This window comes from Hemitrygon akajei, chromosome 5 (genome assembly GCF_048418815.1).
Source record: "Hemitrygon akajei chromosome 5, sHemAka1.3, whole genome shotgun sequence".
Taxonomy (NCBI): domain Eukaryota; kingdom Metazoa; phylum Chordata; class Chondrichthyes; order Myliobatiformes; family Dasyatidae; genus Hemitrygon; species Hemitrygon akajei.
The window spans coordinates 90,889,865-90,909,690 of record NC_133128.1 but is presented as its reverse complement, the minus strand read 5'-3'; the positions used below and the strand labels follow the sequence as shown (position 1 = coordinate 90,909,690).

Here is a 19,826-nt window from a genome sequence, read left to right as displayed (position 1 = left end):
ACAATCCAGAGAAAATGACCCAAGTCTGACCAACCTCTCCTGCTATGAATGAATGAGGAATGAGGAAATGAGGAATGAATGAGGAAAGAGTCCTGGGTAGGACTCTTGAGAGCCTAAAACTGTTCAATTTCTCTTTTCCGAATTGCCCTGACCTTCCCCGCAACTTCTCCACAGTCACAATGCCAGTTAGTTTTATAACATTAGGAAACTTGTTCCGCTCATTCAGTCCGTTGACACTGGTGCGGCATCTCACTAGTTAGAGCCTCCCAAATGTAAAAGGCCTTCTTGAGTTCTCTTCTTGGCTTTTTGTCGGTTTTCAAAAAGTGAGCAGGCAATGAATGAAACTTGACACAAAAATTTCCAATTGAAAGGAAAGTAATCAACACTGTAAGCAAAACATTTACTATACAAGAGCCTCACAAACTGCCAACAGCAGCTACATACTGTATTCACAATAAAAAAAGAAAAATGCTACAGATTCTCAGTATGCCAGGTCGCATATATGAAACATGGAACAGACTAGATAGATACTATGTAACCATCAAAGTGACATCTGGAGGAATGTTATGCATTAGTACATCAAAACCTTACAATGTGTTACATTTTAGAACACTGAGAATGATGAGGATGTCACTGTATGAGTGGCTGAGGCAAAGGGAGGTATTCACTGGTGGCCAAATGATCATCCATGACTGGGACAATGCTAGAGAGAGGATTTGATGGGTACAAGGATACATGGATCAGTACATCATAGGAACAGGCCTTTTGGCCCATGATGTCTATGCTGTGTACATTACTATATTAAACAAAATCACTTCTGCCTCCATGTGATCTAAATCTCTGTATTCCCTGCCTATTCATATGCCTATCTAACAGCCTCTTAAATGCCCTTATCATATTTGTTTTCAGCACTACCTCAAGCAGCCCATTCTCAGCACCTAGCACTCTAGGCAATGTAATTTCACCCCCTTCACCAAATGACAGTGCTGTGCATACTGCTAACACCATTAAAACCCAACACCATGGAATAAGCAGACCCAGAAATAAATATCAAGTAACTAAGTATTAGTGATTATTAGAATTTCCACAATGGTTCCACTTGTTTATTCAAGTATCAAAGAGCCAGTGGAGACAAAAAAATCTCTGTATTCAATAGTTAGATAGTGTTGGCTGATCTCAGCCTGAACAGCAAATGGCCAACAGCCTCACATCTAATCTAAGTCTTAGTGTTTCTCTAATTTTGACTTCTTGCACTGCTCAGTGGAATGTGCTGCTGGTTAAAGTGGTGGTCAAAAAGCAGTGTAACATTTGTGTCACAGAAGTCTCAGGCTACAATCATATCCAAATGGAGATTCTAACCATGATGTTCAATGGCATTACCATCATCAAGATATTTACCAATATTATCCTGGGGGTCACGATTGACCAGCCAAATAAAACACTATAACCACAAGAAGTCATAGAATGGGCACTTCTCCAACACCCTTCTACAATCTACAAAGCAGAAGCCAGGAACATAATCTAGTTGTCAGAATGCAGCACAAGCAGTTCTGAAGTACCCCAATACTTTCCAGGGCTAAGCAACTGCTTGATCAGCAGCCCGTCATTCAACCTAAATATTCATTCCCACCACCACCAACCTACGGACACTAATATATGTATCATTTACCAAATGTACTCCAGATAGTCAGCAACTTCTAACCCTGCAACCTTTACCATCAGAAGGGCAAAGGCACCAGGCACATGGGAATATCCTCACCTACAAGTTGCTTGCTTAGGATGGTAGTGAATATTGGTAGCTTGGGTTGAGGCGTTGGATGTTGCGATGTTCACCAAGCTTGGCAATTAGCTCGGAGACATTTCATCACCAGTTGAAGTGGCATCTTCAGTGCGCAGTTGTTGGTGTTTCTCTCTGGGAGTGTTTGCATTTATATAGCACCCCCCCCCCCCCATTCGCTTGCCTCAGTCCTGATCAGGATCACAAACTGGCAGTGCAGAGGCATGATCCACTGTCGCTGTTCTCGGTACACCAAGACCAAGACCACCACCTTAACTGGGACACCACAGAAGTTATGGCACAGTCAAACACGAAGCAAGCAGGAGAATTTTTAGAAGCACGGTCCTCTTCTGATAACTTTGTAAACAAACATATCGAAATAGATGCTGGAAGGTCAGCGGGAGACACTCATGGAGTGAGTACTGTTTCAGATCTGCTCCATAACCTTTACTTTTTTTAACCTTTGATCACCCTTATTCAACTTATTGTAACCTACACCAAAAGATTCTTGCTACTTTCTCGGGCTTATCGTTAAGATTTTATTGTGAATTCTTGAAGATATGCAAACAGAAATGGCTCTTAGATCCAAAGGACGAGAACCGGGGCGTAACCCGAACGGTAATGGAAAGAAGCAAGCTCAACTGCAACGCACTGAGTTAACTTATGAACTGCTTATGGAGGTTTTGGATAGAAAATTTGATGAACAACATCAAGCTTTTAAACAAGATATAAAGGCTTTTCAAGATTATATGGTTAAGACGGATTCAGTAATTAACCAGCAACAAGTTCTTATCGCGTCTCTGCAAGAAGAAGCTCGGAAACGAGATTTGACAATTGAAAAATTGCAACAGGATTTAATTTCGACCATTAAACTGGTGGAAACACTTAAAGCCAAGAGTGTTGATTTGGAGAATCGGTCCAGAAGACAGAACCTACGCATACTTGGTCTCCCAGATGGCATAGGAAAAGGCGATCCTTCGAAATATTTTGCTCAATTTTTAAAAGATGCGTTTCCGTCGGTCTTTCCAGAGAACCCCCCGGTACTTGACCGAGCACATAGAATTTGGAGTCGTTCATCGAGTGCTTCAGCCAAACCCCCAGTGGTAATTGTCCGGTTTCACTATGTACACGACAAAGAACAACTCATTCATGAGGCTCGGAGGGCTGGGATGATTAAATTTCAAAATTACTATTTCCGTTTGGTGGAAGATTTTAGTTCTGAAATTATGAAGAAAAGGCTTCTTTTTAAACCTCTGATGTCTGAATGTTATGAGAAAAATCTAAAACCTGCGCTCTTATACCCGGCGAAGCTCAGGATCTCCCCGCCGAACACTCCTCGCCAGGTTTTCCTTTCGACTTTTGAAGCGAAAAAGTATTTGGAGGAGAACTTCCCTACTGCTATAGACACTACTCTCTAATAAATGAGTGATTCTGATCGTGAAAGATGGTTTTCGATTCCTTAAACCAGGGTTAGTCTCTGGCTATTGGTGTAGGGTTATCCTATACTTCATATTTAAGTTAAAGTGTGCTTTCGTTGTTTTAATCGCTCTGTCTCATACACTTTAACCACTATACTATATTTTTGACTACTATTTTTGTTCCCTTGAAGGTATATTTTTAACCTTTCGAAGGGAATTTTTTTTTATCAAGATGGTAGTTTTTTGCAAAATATTCTTGGTTTTGTTTAAGATGGCGTTATTGTTTCTTTTTTCGTCTTCTTCCTATAATGCATCGCTTATCATAGTTTAAATACTTCTTGATTTGTTTGGGTTATAACCCGATTTATAAACTTTTAGTGATTATACTCTTTTTTTTTACAGCTAAACATATTAAGAAGTGCAGATTTTAGTATTGCGATCATAATTCTTAAAGTTGGGGTGGTTTTTTTTGCATATATCCTTTAAACACGGAGTGGTCTGCCGCTGATATGGGGGTAGATTTAGTCTCATTTTTTCCTTTTTTTAGCCATATTTTGGCTTTTTTTCTTTTTCATGTGGGGGTGGGGGTTGGTCTGTTTTCCTTTTTTATTTTTCTTTTATCAATTTGTTTTAGTTTTTTCACTCGGGCTGTTCTTGAACTACAAATATGTCTACGATGTCATCACTTCCGGGTCCGCTCTTTATTTTTGTTCCTCTTCCGGGTGCATGAGTTTATAATATGGTTAACCCTTTCTATACCAAAGGGATGACTTTAGAACCACGGCTCAAACCATTAACTTTGTGTCTTGGAATACTAATGGTTTAAACCATCCGATTAAACGAAAGAAGATTTTCAAAGTATTCCAAAGACTTAATGCTCATATCATTTTTGTACAAGAAACTCATGTGAGGAAGGAGGACAAATATCGCTTTTTTAGGTCTTGGCGGGGTCAACAGTACCATTCGAATTCGAATGCCAAAGTTAAGGGAGTTTCAATTTTTATTGACTCCTCTATTGCATTTGTTCAACATGATATCCTTTCGGATCCAAATGGTAGATTTTTGTTAATTACGGGTTTACTTTGTAATAAAAAGGTTGCTATGGTTAATGTTTATGCTCCAAATGTGGATTGTCCTGACTTTTTTAAGTCCTTATTTACTTCTTTACCTAATTTAAATGAATATAAGTTAATAATGGGTGGTGACTTTAATTGTTGTCTAAATCCTTTGATGGACAAATCTACATCTATTCAGACTTTACCCAATAAGTCGGCCACTTGTATTAACTCCTTTTTGACTGATAATGGAGTTTTTGATATCTGGAGATTTCGTCATCCTAATGATAAGGAGTTTTCCTTTTTCTCACATGTTTATCACTCCTATTCGAGAATTGATTATTTTTTTATTGACTCTTGTTTTATTCCATCGGTAATTGGTTGTAATTATGATATTATAGCTATTTCTGACCATGTTCCATTAAAACTTTCTATTAATTTTACGGATACAGCTTTAAGTGCTAGACAATGGCGATTTGACTCTACCTTATTGCAAGAGCCGGACTTTATTAAATTTATGAAGGAGCAGATCGATTTCTTCTTTTCAACTAATTCCACGGAAGATATTTCTTGCGGAATACTTTGGGACACCTTTAAAGCGTATATACGTGGACAGATTATCTCTTACTCTGTTGGTCTGAGAAAACGCATTAAGAAGGAAACTCTTTTATTGGTTGATAAAATTAAAGAGATTGACAAGAAATATTCGACTACTCCTAGTAGGGAGCTTTACAAACAGAGGGTTGAACTCCAAATGGAACATAGTTTATTACTTACATCTCCGATTGAAAATCAATTAATGAAAACCAGATCTGATTTTTATATACATAGTGATAAATCAGGAAAACTGTTAGCTAGTCAGCTGAAGATGTTTGGGTTAAACGTCAAATCACTAAGGTTCGTCAGCAGAATGGGGATTTGACAGTTAACCATGATGAGATAAATAAGTCTTTTCAAGACTTTTATACCTCCCTGTATCAATCTGAATTCCCTCAGGATCATAATACCATGTGTGATTTTCTTGGGAAATTGAATTTTCCAAAATTATCATCCGATGATCTTTCAGTATTAGATACTCCGTTCACGGATGCGGAAATTAGAGGGGTTATTTCCTCAATGAATTCTGGGAAAGCACCAGGTCCAGATGGGTATACAGTAGAATTTTTTAAATGTTTTTCTGCTACTCTCTCTCCTTGGCTATGCAAGGTTTTTGAAGAAGCAATTAGATTGGGGAATTTGCCACAATCTTTTTATAGAGCTTCCATTTCCTTAATACTGAAGAAAGATAAAGACCCTACTGACTGTGCATCTTATAGACCAATATCTTTATTGAATGTGGATTCTAAGATCTTCTCCAAGTTACTGGCTTCCAGGTTGGAGAAGGTATTACCCCAAATTATTTCGGAAGACCAAACCGGTTTTATTAAAAATCGCTATTCTTTTTTCAATGTTAGGAGATTACTGAATATTGTTTATACTCCTTCACATAACACTTCAGAATGTGTTATTTCATTAGATGCGGAGAAAGCATTTGATAGAGTTGAATGGCCTTACTTATTTTATGTGCTGGAGAAGTTTAATTTCAGTCCGACCTTTATTTCTTGGATTAAACTGATTTATCAAACTCCAGTAGCCTCGGTGTTTACTAATAATCAAAGATCTCCATTTTTTCGTTTATTTCGGGGCACTAGACAAGGTTGTCCTCTTAGTCCATTACTATTTAACATCGCTTTAGAACCTTTGGCAATTGCCATCAGAGAATCACAGGATATTTTGGGTATTAATCGTGGAACAGATATTCATAAGGTATCTTTGTACGCAGATGATTTATTATTATTCATCTCTAACCCTGAGAAATCTATTCCAGCAGTCTTATCATTGTTGGCTCAATTTAGTGAGTTTTCTGGGTATAAGTTAAATCTTAATAAGAGTGAATTGTTTCCTTTGAATAGACAGGTCCCAAGCTATGGTATTTTACCTTTTAAATTAGTTAATGATTCTTTTACTTACTTAGGGATTAAAATCACAAAAAACCATAAAGAATTATTTGGGTTTAATTTTCTACCCTTAATTGATCAGATTAAAGGCTTGTTTACTAAGTGGTCACCATTATCTTTATCTCTGATAAGTAGGATTAATGCTATTAAGATGGTTATTTTACCTAAATTTTTATATATTTTTCAAGCGGTACCAATTTTTATTCCGAAATCCTTTTTTACTAATGTTGATTCAAAAATTTCCTCATATATATGGCAGAATAAAAATCCCAGGTTAGGTAAAACATACTTACAGAAGATAAAGAAGGAAGGTGGGTTGGCATTACCCAATTTCAGATTTTATTATTGGGCAGTTAATATTAGATATTTGTTATGTTGGTTGAAAGAATGGGATGGTCCTTTTGGCCCTCATTGGGTGAGTTTGGAAACTAAATCGGTATCAGGTTATGCTCTGGGTTCTATTTTAGGGACATCTCTCCCTTTTGCTCTTTCTAAATTGCCGAAACGAATTGACAACCCGATAGTTAAATAAACCTTACATATATGGTTTCAATTTCGGAAACATTTCGGGTTGACTCAATTCGTTTTAAATAGTCCTATTGTAGCTAATTGTTTTTTCCATCCCTCAATTATAGATCAAGCTTTTTCGGCTTGGAAAACTAAGGGTTTATTAAGATTTTCCGACTTATTTTTGGACAATTGTTTTATGTCTTTTGCGCAATTATCTAATAAATATAATTTGCCTAGATTTCATTTTTTTAGATACTTACAGGTTAGGCATTTTTTAAGTACGGTACTTCCTACGTTTCCAAATTTTGTGTCTTCAGATATTTTGGAGAGTTTGTTTGAATTAAACCCTTTTCAAAAAGGGCTTATATCAAAACTTTATAATATAATTATGAAGATACGTTCAGTGCCCTTTGATAAGACCAAAAATGATTGGGAAAGAGAGCTCAATCTTATTATTCCTATTGAGAATTGGGATAAAATTCTTCAATTAGTTAATACATCATCTATATGTGCCAAACATTCATTAATACAATTTAAGGTTGTACATAGGGCCCATATGTCCAAGGATAAATTAGCTCATTTTTATTCTTATATAAACCCTATTTGTGACAGATGTCAATTAGAAATCGCGTCTTTAACTCATATGTTTTGGTCATGTCCGCTTTTGAAAAAATATTGGAAAGATATTTTTGATATTATCTCTGCGGTACTGAACATCGATTTACAACCCCATCCTATTACCGCAATTTTTGGCTTACCGATGATGGACTCACTCCATTTATCTCCTTCCGCCTGTCGAATGATTGCTTTTCTCACTTTGATGGCTAGAAGATCTATTTTGTTGAATTGGAAGGAAATTAATCCTCCCACGGTATTTCATTGGCTTTCTCAAACTATGTTATGTCTAAATTTAGAAAAAATTAGAAGTGCTGTATTTGATATTTCTATTAAATTTGAAAAGATATGGAGACCATTTATTCAATATTTTCATATGATGTAATATGGCCCTGTGCCAAGCTTATTGGTTTTTTCAGCTTTAATTGTATGTATGTTGAGAGGATCGGAGTTGACGCCATTGACGTTTATGTATTCTTGTGAGATACTATAAACAGCCCTTTTTTTTCTCTTTTTCTTTAGTTTTTTCTCTTTTTTTGCTTTCTTTTTTTCCTTAGATATTAGATTAGTAGGTTAGTAACTTTGCATATATATTTTTTTTCTTTCTCTTTTTTTTATATATTATATATTATGAAATATCTAGATTTACCTTGTTCATATATATACTATATGGTTCATGTTTTGGGAAAACTTATTTATACTGTATTCATTGCTTATGTATTCCTTTATGTGTAATGGGAATTTGCATGTTTGTAATCCCTTTATTAATATATTAACTGTATTTTGTTCATAATATTTTTAATACTAATAAAAAGATTGAAAAAGAAATAGATGCTATCTACAAACCCCTACGTGCCAAAGAAACGTAAGCCAATAGAATTTGAAGGTCAACTGAAGGGGTAGCCAATTAGAGCCAAAGCAAGCAAACGGGGCAGGGGGCAGTTATATAAACCCGAGCACTCCCAGTGTGAAACACTAACATATGTGCACAGAAGATGTTACCTGAACTGGTGATGAAACATTTGCAAGCTAATTGCCAAGCTCAGCAAACACCGCAACATCAAATTGCATGCTTTCTGAAGCTGGAAAGATATTCATGATCCTTCATGACTGAGTGTTAACATATTTTAGTATTGCACAACACCAAAGTTCTATGATTTGTAAAAATACTCAGTTGAGCTTTATTAGCATCAGATGAACAATCTCATCCACAGAGTCTGTTATTCAATATGTTGCTTTGCTAAGCTATAGTGCCAGCTATAACTCAGAGGTACAATCTCACCTTATAGATTGTCCTTTCAAGTCCTTCTTGTTACGCTCTGTTACTGCAGAAACTAATTGAAAGGAAAATGCAGGAGCTTCGATGAATGTGTCTACTTTGTTTTTACTTCAGTGAGTCCCGTACGTCATGGTGTGATGACATATGCCATTCAAGTACTTTTACATATAAATTGTGATTAATTATGTAAACAACAAAGAATGCTTAATCAAATAATATATTTACAATGTTATTCAAATACTACTGAAATATTAAATAAACAACATTCCTTCCTGCTTAGCTATAAACTTAGACATCTACAACACAGTAAATTTTAAATTGACCCATTCAGGCCTTAAGATTTGGTTTCTGTGGAGGATTTTACCCTTGTTAGGACCAGGGTCATGCTGTCTGGCAGGAGAAACTTAAGGCTGTGAAACAATCTCAGGTTCTAAGTCCTCCTCCACAGGGGTTGTAGTTGATTCTGGGACTGCAGGAAGTGGTTCTGACAACTCTGGCCAACTTTCTTCTCTAACGATTGATTCTGCTTTTCTCAACTAATCAAGTGTCATCTCCAGATGATGTGGCCACTCACCGTCTATCAGATTCCGCTAACAAACATGAAGAAGCTCGAGCGAACCATCATGTTATTCATAAAGAAGTGGCTCAGTGTCCCAAGGTGTAGCAGTCACATCAGTTTCTATGGTAAAGGAGTCCTTGAGCTACCTTTCATTGGGCTTACAGAAGAATTCGAGTGTTCTAAGGTGTGTCTACAGATGATATTCAAAGACTCTCCTGACAAGACCTTCAGTAATGCGCATGGACCTTAACAATGGACCCCAGCAAGCAACACAACCCTTAGGCTTAGAGACATTGTGGGGCAAGCCCAACAGGGAAAGGGCAGTTTTGGACCCACCTGGCACAAGGCCACAATTCCAGAGGGAAGGAAGATGGTTGTAAAGAAAGTACGGCAACAAGAAGAGTCAGACAGAAGTGCAAAGGCCTTCTCCCTGGCTAAGCAGAGGCAGTGGCTGTGGTGGAAAAGCAGTGAGAGGAGGAATATCAGCTGGAAGGACATATGGAAAATGGAAGCAAACCGACTAAGCTTTCTCATCAGAGCTACATATGATATACTTCCCTCACAAAAATACCTCCACCAGTGGTTTGGTGAGGACCCAACTTGTGCCCTCTGCCCGATTCCGGGAACCCTCAAGCATACCCTGGCAAGCTAGATAACCAGCCTCACACTAGGCAGATGTGTGGTGTCACAACTAGGTCTTGAAGAGTCTGGCAGTGACAATCGAGACCAAGAGGGTAACAACTGACTCCTTGTCCCCTAAAATGACTAATGCTCTGACAGGAGCAGCTTTCATCCAGGAGGGAGCAAAAAGACTAACTAATCTCCCCCTAAGCCAGAAACAGGTCAGATGGACATGGCTCGAGATTGGAAAATGCTGGTGGATGACAATAAACAACTCACCATTCCATCAGAAATTGCTACCACCAACCTTAGGCCAGACCTGGTTCTCTGGTCCAATTCATTACAGATCGTCTACATCGTGGAACTCACAGTCCGGTGGGAGGATTCAGTGGCTGAAGCATATGAACACAAGAGGCTACGCTATGCAGATCTGGCAGCTGAAACTCAGCAATGGAGCTGGAAAACTAAAGTTTATCCTGTGGAAGTGGTCTGTAGGAGATTTACAGCCACATCCACTATCAAATTGCTAAAGGAGTTAGGGATCCATGGTCAGACTCTATGGCAAACCATTAGAACCACATCAGAGGCAGCAGAAAGAAGCTGTCAGTGGCGTTGGATCAAGCAAAAAGACCTCTCCTGGGCTCCAAGACAGCATCAAGGAAGTGGGAGGACATAGCAGGAGGCTACTCTGAGATGCCAGAAGTGACATCGTTGAGCCCTCCAGAGATGTAGTGGGCTAATCGATGAAACATCAAGGAAGGTGGGTGCCCACTTTAAAACTCTGCGTGTCACTCCCAACATCAAGGCAGTCTTGAACAAGTGCTCACGACCCATTGGCACGAAAGATATTAATATCTTATCCTGTGTTTTTGATTTTTGTTGTCACTCTCAGCTTTATCAGATTTTTCATCAACTGCATGCAGATTTGTGCTCTTTTTGAAAAACCAACTTGACTCTTTTATCTTTTTCTCGTTCATTTATTTTTGTCTGCCCAGCATGCTCTCTGTATATGTCCTACTTTGTTGCATTTTCTTCAAGCTTCACCTTTGAACTTGAATTGGTTGGGTGTATGTCAGCCCCAACACATGAGTAACACAATTTGTTCAGCCAGGCAGGTTTCGGTTTAGAAGGTGCAATTTTGTTCATGCTCACTTTCATTCCTGATTGCAACTCAATTGTGTCCCTGTCTACTGTTTCCACAGTTGCAGCAATTTCAACTGTTCTTTTCACTGTGAGCTGTGCTTTAGTTAGAAGCTGTTTTTGAATGCTTTCTTGTAAGATTCTACAAACTAAGCAATCTCAGTGCATCATTGGCAAGTTCAGACAATTTCTTCAATTCAGCCACTTAAGTTGAGATGGACTCCCTTTCTTTTGATTCCACATACAAAACCTAAAGCATTCTACAATCAACAAAGGTTTTGAATCTCAATGTTCCTGCATTAATTTCACGATATCAGCAAAGTTAATGTCACCTGGTCAGGTTGGAGCAGTCAAACTTCTAAACAAACTGTATGCTCTTCCACCAATTGCATTCAGCAAAACCAGCACTCGTCTCTCATTGGCTGTTCTATTTGCTTTAAAATACGGCTCAATTTGATCAGTATAAGTGATCCAGTTATCTATTATGCAATTGAACACACCTGTCTTTCCAACGTAGCCAGCCATTTCGGCTAAAGTACCATTATTATCACCTACTTCACTGTTTATGAACCCGCGAATTTTATCCATTTTCTGCTTTTTTTTAAACTCTGCCATCTTTCTCTTCCCCTTCCGAAGAAAAAGAAAATGCTGTACTTCCTTTTAACTCAAGTATCTCTTACTTCCCTTCTGAAAAAAAAACGTGCTGCACTTTAAAAAATTTAAACGTTTCACTCAGCTTCAACAGGTAGATAGTTGTTCCTGGTTCATTTTAAAACTTACTCATTGCCACTGCTATGTTTTGTAACTCTGGAAACTGATTGAAAAGAAAACAGGATCTGGGATGAATGTGTCTACTTCATTAATACTTCAGTGGATTGTGCATTAATGACGTAGTGGCATAATGACATATGCCATTCATGTACTTTTACACATAACTCGTAATGAATTATGTAGAGAACAAATAATATATTTACAATATTATCCAAATATTACTGAAATATTAAATACACAACAAGCTTCCATCCATTAAATCAGTGATCATGGCAGTGGTGGGCTTTTGAGGCAGATGTGACATCTTTTGAATAAACATTAAATTGAGCTTCTTTTAAGCCTCTAAGTAAAAGATCTGACAGCATAATTTTGAAGGTCAGTTCTCAATGTGTCTATCAATTGTTAACTATCATCTAATATCACTTAAAAAAAAGACATGTTTGTTAGTGGTTTCTTCTTTTACACAAATTAACCACTGCATTTGTTATATTACATTTCTGGTGAGGTTTCAATTCTACTTAGCTATAGTTTTGAAAGCTGTGAAGTTGTTTGCAGCCACAATTGTAATTCAATGATTCTTCTTATTAAAATGCCTGTAACTTTGATTGCTTGCATGAAACTAGTTGCAAGAAAGCCTGCTAAGTCTTTGCTAACAAGCATACATGACTGTTTTTATCAGCTCCTACGTGATGGGCCACATTATTTTTACTTATATTGACTCTGTTGTACAAGGAATATTAGCATTATAATAGTTCTTTATTCATCTACAGGTATATTTGCTGTAGATTTGGCACCACATTTCACTAAACAAGGTAACAGCCAATAGTGTTAGAGGCAAAGCATAAGAATGATGCCAGGAATGATAGATTTAACATATGAGTATCAATTTTTAAATGTAAATCACAAAGATAAAGGGGGTTCTCAATGCAGCTTACCAGATACTGACATTCTTGGATAAAGTGGACATGGAGTGGATGCTTCCAGCAGTACAAGAGTCAAGGTTTCAAGATCGAATGTCTTCATTTGGGAGGAGAGATTGTAGAAGTTAGGTCTGCTTTCACTGGAGTGGAGGAGCTGAAGAGAGGACACTATTGAGGTGTAAACGATTATGAGGGGTTCAGATAGGATAGACTCAACAGACATCCCCTTATTGCAGGTGAATAAAACTACAGCACATAGATTTAGGACAAGGGGCAAGAGACTAATCAGGATCTTTTTCACCCACTACCTGAAAGACATTGCCAAAGAAAGTAGTGGAAACCAAGTCACTAACAGCATTTAAGAAGTGTCAAGCACTTAAATTACCTAAGCATAGAAGATAAAGGCCAAATAATTGAAGATGGGAGGCCATTGTCATGGTTGGATGAATATAACACTTAAGTACTATATGACTTTATGACTCCAAGAACTGAAAGCTACCTTCAGTAGCTTACAGCATACTCTTCACTGGCCCCTGTAACCCACAATGATTATCTTCTTGTAACTCGATCAGCAAGACTCTGGAGCAACACACACAAAATACTGGAAGATCTCAGCAGGTCAGTCAGCATCTAGGGAAAAGAGTAAACAGTCGACATTTTGGGCCGAAACTATTCTTCAGCTCTTTCTCCCATGGTCCACTCTCCTCTCCTATCATATTCCTTCATCTCCAGCCTTTTACCTTTCCTACCCATCTGACTTCACCTATCACCTGCTTGCTAGTCCTCCTACCCCTCCTCTCACCTTTTTAATTCTGGCATCTGCCACTTTACTTTCCCATCCTGAAGAAGGATTTTGGCTCAAAATAACAACTGTTAATTCATTTTCATAGTTGCTACCTCACCCACTGAGTTCCTCCAGCATGTTGTGTTGCTCTGGATTTCCAGCATCTGCAGAATCACTTGTGTTTCTGGCCAGCACAGCTCAAGATAAGTTTTTGAATAAAAAGGACTTTCATATGTATTCAAACTGTGGATGCCTCACAACATGATCCCATTATTATCCCTGACCTACAGGGGGTCTTGATGTCTAGGCTGGAGCAGGCTCCACTGATGAAGTTACCAATTCAAGTGAAGTCAAGTCACTTTTATTGTCATTTCGACCATAACTGCTATGTACAGTACATAGTAAAAATGAGACAGCGTTTTTCAGGACCATGGTGTTACATGACACAGTACAAAAATTAGACTGAACCACGTAAAAAAACAACACAGAGAAAAAAATAAGTACACTAGACAACAGACCTACCCAGGACTGTGTAAAGTGCACAAAACAGTTCAGGCATTACAATAAATAATAAACAGGACAATAGGGCAGGCAGTAAGGTGTCAGTCCAGGCTCTGGGTATTGAGAAGTCTGATAGTTCGGGGTAAGTAACTGTTATATAGTCTGGTTGTGAGAGCCTGAATGCTTCGGAGCCTTTTCCCAGACGGCAGGAGAGAGAAGAGATTGCATGAGGGGTGCACAGGGTCCTTCATAATGCTGTTTGCTCTGCGGATGCAGCGTGTAGTGTAAATGTCCGTAATGGCGGAAAGAGAGACCCCGATGATCTTCTCAGCTGACCTCACTATCCGCTGCAGGGTCTTGCAATCCGAGATGGTGCAATTTCTGAACCAGGCAGTGATGCAGCTGCTCAGGATGCTCTCAATACAACCCCTGTGGAATGTGATGAGGATTGGGTGTGGGAGATGGACTTTCCTTAGCCTTCGCAGAAAGTAGAGACGCTGATGGGCTTTCTTTGCTATGGAGCTGGTGTTGAGGGACCAGGTGAGATTCTCCGCCAGGTGAACACCAAGAAATTTGGTGCTCTTTACGATCTCTACCGAGGAGCCATCGATGTTCAGCGGGGAATGGCTGCTCAGTGCCCTCCTGAAGTCAACAACCATCTCTTTTGTTTTGTTCACATTAAGAGACAGGTTGTTGGCTCTGCACCAGTCCGTTAGCCGCTGCACCTCCCCTCTGTAAGCTGACTTGTCATTCTTGCTGCTGAGACCCACCACGGTGGTGTCATCGGCGAACTTGATGATGTGGTTCGAGCTGTGTGTTGCAGCACAGTCGTGTGTCAGCAGAGTGAACAGCAGTGGACTGAGCACGCAACCCTGGGGAGCTCCCGTGCTCAGTGTGATGGCGTTGGAGATGCTGCTCCCGATCCAGACTGACTGAGGTCTCCCAGTCAGGAAGTCTAGGATCCAGTTGCAGTGGGAGGTGTTCAGGCCCAGTAGGCTCAGCTTTCCAATCAGATTCTGAGGGATGATTGTGTTGAATGCTGAACTGAAGTCTAAGAACAGCATCCGAACGTATGTGTCTTTTTTGTCCAGGTGGGTTAGGGCCAGGTGGAGGATGATGACAATGGCGTCATCTGTTGAGCGGTTGGGACGGTACACAAACTGCAGGGGGTCCAGTGAGGGGGGCAGCAGGGTTCTGATATGCCTCATGACAAGCTTTTCGAAACACTTCATGATGATGGACGTGAGGGCAATGGGACGGTAGTCATTTAGGCAGGACACTGAAGACTTCTTCGGCACGGGGACGATGGTTGCAGCCTTGAAGCACATTGGAACGGTGGCGCTGCTCAGGGAGATGTTGAAGATGTCTGTGAGAACATCTACTAGCTGGTCTGCACATCCTCTGAGCACTCTACGAGGAATGTTGTCTGGTCCAGCAGCCTTCCGTGGGTTGACCCTGCACAGGGTTCTTCTCACATTGGCCACGGTGAGACACAGCACCAGGTCATTTTGGGGGGGGGGGGTGGATTTCCTCACTACCAAGTCATTTTCTGCCTCAAAACGGGCGTAGAAGTTACTCGTTGCATCTGGGAGGGAGGCATCACCCCCACAGTCAGGTGATGCTGTCCTGTAATTAATTGGTGATGTCCTGGATGTCCTTCCACATGCTCCGCGTGTCACCGCTGTCCTGGAAGTGGTTGTGGATTCGCTGGGCGTGTGCACGCTTTGCCCCTCTGATGGCCCGCGATAGTTTGGCCCTTGCTGTTGTTAGGGCTGCCTTGTCGCCTGCTCTGAAGGCAGACTCACAGGTCCTCAGCAGCACATGCACCTCTGCGGTCATCCATGGCCTCTGGTTGGCACATATAGTGATGGTCTTGGACAGAGTAACATCATCAATGCACTTGCTGATGTAGCTGGTCACTGATGCTGTGTGTTCCTCTAAGTTGGTAGAGTCACCATCAGTTGCAGCCTCCCTGAACATGTGCCAGTCAGTGTTCTCAAAGCAGTCTTGAAGAGCAGAGATGACTCCTGCTGGCCAGGTTTTCACCTGCTTCTGAAAAAGGTCTGGAGCGCCTGACGAGCGGTCTGTATGCTGGGATTAGCATTACAGAGATGTGGTCTGAGTGTCCGAGGTGGGGGCGGGGATCTGGCCGGTACGTGTCGGGGATGTTTGTATAAACTAGGTCCAATGCGTTCTCCCCCCTTGTTGCAAAGTCCACATACTGACTTAAAGTTCTTGAGATAAGAACAGATTTATCAAGCAGGGGAATGGACAGTGCGGGCAGCTTGCTACTGCCATCAAATTCAAGGCAAATAGAAATATTTACAATGAATAACTCACAAAATCATGATGGTACGAAATGGGGGCACAAGCCCCTGAGGCAGATGGAGTCCATATTATAATAAAATCAACATTACAGTTGTTATTCTGTTAGTCAAGATAATTATCAATTACACTTGAGTGAATTCCCTGCTGGAATAATCTAAATATTCCCAGTGTATAAAAGCTGAGAATCAATCAAGATTTCCTCATGCAAATATCCTGTACTCAACTATTATGGTAGAACTGTTTCCAAAACACCTACCCAACCATGGACTGAGATAGAGACAGGAAAGAATACACAGAACTTTTTTTAATTCATCATTCAAAAAGTTTAAAAAGAATTCTTCAAAACATAAATGGTTATCCATTTTTTCCAATCGTCATGTTTAATTAGTACCTTTGTCCAGGCTTTAAAAGTATCTGTATATTTATTTCTACAGATTATTTTTAACAGAGGTTTCAGAGGAAATCTTTTATCAAGTGCCTATTTGATATTTTAGAGATGGTGGCGAGAAAGAACTGTGCTTCTGTAAAATGTACTAGACTATTCAGCATTGAATGCCTGGCTTTTTTTTTGATCCATCACATAAGTCTGGTGGCATTAGTTTACAGTTCTCAGCAATAAAATACTCAGATTTTATCAAATCCCATTCAGTCTGGGCCATACTGCTTCTTTAATCTGCCCATCAGTGGGTACAAAAGAACTCCAAGTCTCCCTCTTCATTTTCCAATACATACTTCACAAATGAAACAAGAAAGCTAAATAATTTATTTGATTTCTGATAAACATTTGAGTTTGCACAACAATTAGAGCCAAAACCTCACAATTCCAATGATCCAGGTTCAATCACGACTTTTAGTATTGCCTGTATGAAGTTTTCACGTTATTGTGTCAGTTTTATCCAGGGGCTCTGATTTTCTTCCACATTCCAAAGACATGCAGGTGATAGATTAAATTAACTACTGTACAGTGCCTTTGGTGTGCATTTATGGTAGTATTGAGGGGAGCTGATGGGAACGTGCAGAGAATTAGTGGAAAATTAGTGTAAATCAGTGTTCAATGATCAAGTGATCATTCAGTGGGTCAAAGCATCTGTTTTTGTCTTGGATAACTCTTTGCTACCTACAGTACAACAAATGCCTTTACAACACTCATTACTATTTTTATACAAGTAGCAGAACATGCAATGCCGATCTAGAATTAAAATATATTCTGGCAAGTATATCTACTGCTCTAAAGAAAAAGGCAGAACCAGTTATATACCAGCTGTTAAAATCCACGATCTCAAAGCCAACATTATACTTTTGAATAGTTGCCATTGTTGGGATGTAAAAATGAGGCAGCCAATTTATGGTCAAGAAGATCCCGGAATACTTAAATATAAAAATAGTGTTAAATGGAAATTATTGGGAGGAACCACCTTGCTATTCTTCAGTGTAACACAAAGGAAAATAGTATGCATATCTAACATATTTTGGGCTCCCTCAGCACAGCTCAATGGGGAAGATATTCCAAAACCACAGAGGCATTGAGAACTGTAAGTGCATCAGAATTTTACAAGTTTTCTTTGTGGAAATTCATTGTATACCAAAGCTGATATACTGACTCTACAAATCACTACACTCATTCCTGGTGTGCTTTTTCTTCAGTATGGAAATATCCAGCCAACTCAACGTTTCAGCAAATATCTTCCTTCCTTTGTCATGGCTGGTCCCCTGCTCCCATCCTCCTGCAGTCTGAAGAGCAAGTGTGACCTTGAAGTCAGGCAAGTTGCCATCATTCAACATGACATACCAAGTCTCCTCAAACGCCTGATGAAATATAGCCGCTGTCATGCCTCCTTTGTAATTGCATCAATATGTTGATCTCAGGATAGATCTTCAGAGATGCTGACACCAAGAAATTTGAAACTGCCCACCCTTCCCACTGCTGATGCCTCGATGAGGACTGGTGTGTGTTCCCTTGACTAACCCTTCCTAAAGAACGGTTTCTCTCCTCTCTCTCCCTTTATTGGGGAGAGAGAGGGAAAGAGAGAGAGCCTGTGGTATTTCGAATTGTCGGGGTGAACGATTACTTTTGCTGAACTGCAGGTCAAGATTTTTCTTAGAGGCTTTGCTATCGCCTGCTTGATGGGTGAAGGGTGCTGATGCTTCTTTTTGGTTGAGGAGAGGTAGGTCATTGTTTTACTGCTGCTTGCACGTGGGAGGGGGTAATAAGGGGGATTTGGGATTCTAAACTTTTTAAACTGTCCTTCATTCTTTGGGGCACTCCTTTGTTTTCGTGGATCTCTGCAAGGAATAAGAATTTCAAGTTGTATACAGTTCACAGGTATTAGGTTCAACTATTGATCTACTGAGAAACTCCTGTCCCCTTCCAATCAACTTTGGCCAGCTCCGCTCTCATGCTTCTGTAACTCCTTTACTCCACTGTAATACTGATAGGTTCTGCTTCTCAAACTGCAGGCTGAATTCTACTATATTATGATCAGCGTCACCTAAGGGTTCCTTTACCTTAAGCTCTCCAATCAAATCTGGGTATTAAATAATATCCAATCCAGTAATTAAGTTAGATCAATTTGTAGAGATCTTTTTATACCTTGATAGAAAAGTCTTTTTCTGTTGATCAGTGTCAAAAAAGTCAAATTAAATCTACTGTTATTCAATGTTGTAAAACAATAAAACATGAAAACTTTTAAGAGGGTCAATACTTTTCATACGCATTGTACCTTTTTATATGCCTTTTCTATCTCTGGGAAAATGCTTGAAGCTGTCATTAAGGAAGAAATAGTGAAACATTTAGAAAGGAGTGGTTCCATTAGACAGACACAGCATGGATTCAGAAAGGGTTCTTTGAGGACATAATGAGTGCAGTGGATTGAGGGGAACAGGTGGATGTCGTACACTTGGATTTCCAAATGGTGTTCGATAAGGTGCCGCATAAGAGACTTATAAATAAGATACAGATGCATGGAGTCGGAGGAAGTGTATTGACATGGATAGTGAATTGGTTAACCAATAGAAGGCAGAGAGTTAATATAAATGGGTGTTTCTTCAGTTGGCAGTCTGTGGTGAGTGGGGTGCTGCAGGGGTTGGTGCTGGGCCCACAGCTGTTTACCATTTACATTGATGATTTGGAAGAGGGGACTGTGTGTAGCATAGCAAAACTTGCTGATGACACTAAACTGAGTGGAAAGGCAAATTGTACAGAGGATGTGGAGAGTCTGCAGAGGGATATAGATAGGTTAAGTGAGTGGGCCAAGGTCTGGCAAATGGAATACAACGTTGGTAAATGTGAGATCATCCACTTTGGAAGGAATAATAGAAGAGCAGATTAGTATTTAAATGGTGTAAGATTGCAGCATGCTGTTATGCAGAGGGACTTGGGAGTGCTTGTGCATGAATCGCAAAGAGTTGGCTTGCAGGTACAACGGGTTATTAAGAAGGTTAACCTTCATTGCTAGAGCGATTGAATTCAAGAGCAGGGAGGTCATGCTGCAACTATACAGGGTACTGGTGAGGCCGCAACTGGAGTACTGTGTGCAGTTCTGGTCTCCGTA

General features: G+C 39.7%; 1 protein-coding gene across 2 annotated transcripts in view; it reads right to left on the bottom strand.

Moving 5' to 3' along the window:
• The window catches only part of vwa8 (von Willebrand factor A domain containing 8), a 501,727-nt gene that overhangs the window by 338,123 nt on the left and 143,778 nt on the right, over nucleotides 1-19,826 (bottom strand). The window lies entirely within an intron of this gene.